At 64.4% G+C, this 247-nt stretch overlaps 1 protein-coding gene across 1 annotated transcript in view; it reads left to right on the forward strand.

Moving 5' to 3' along the window:
- NUAK2 (NUAK family, SNF1-like kinase, 2) overlaps positions 1 to 247 on the forward strand; it is a 19,445-nt gene that overhangs the window by 14,287 nt on the left and 4,911 nt on the right. The window lies entirely within an intron of this gene.

Below are 247 nucleotides of genomic sequence, written 5' to 3' on the forward strand. Positions count from 1 at the left end.
GAGGCCCCTGTCTGGGGCTGTGGGTTGAGCTGTGCCTGCCCTGGGAGGACCCTCAAGCCTGTTGGTCTCCCTGGAGGATGCTCTAAGGCCATGCCTGGCCATGCCTCCATCCTGGGTACCTACATGCCCTCGTCAGGAAGAATGCTTAAGGACACCTCCTGAACCCAAAGCAAACCAGGGTCTCGCTGAGCTGGGGAGCAGCAGGTCCTGGCAGACGTGGAGCTGTGCCCCCCCCGCCCTGGCCGGG

This window comes from Chaetura pelagica, unplaced genomic scaffold (genome assembly GCF_000747805.2).
Source record: "Chaetura pelagica isolate M959 unplaced genomic scaffold, ChaPel_1.0 scaffold215, whole genome shotgun sequence".
Classification (NCBI taxonomy): Eukaryota; Metazoa; Chordata; class Aves; order Apodiformes; family Apodidae; genus Chaetura; species Chaetura pelagica.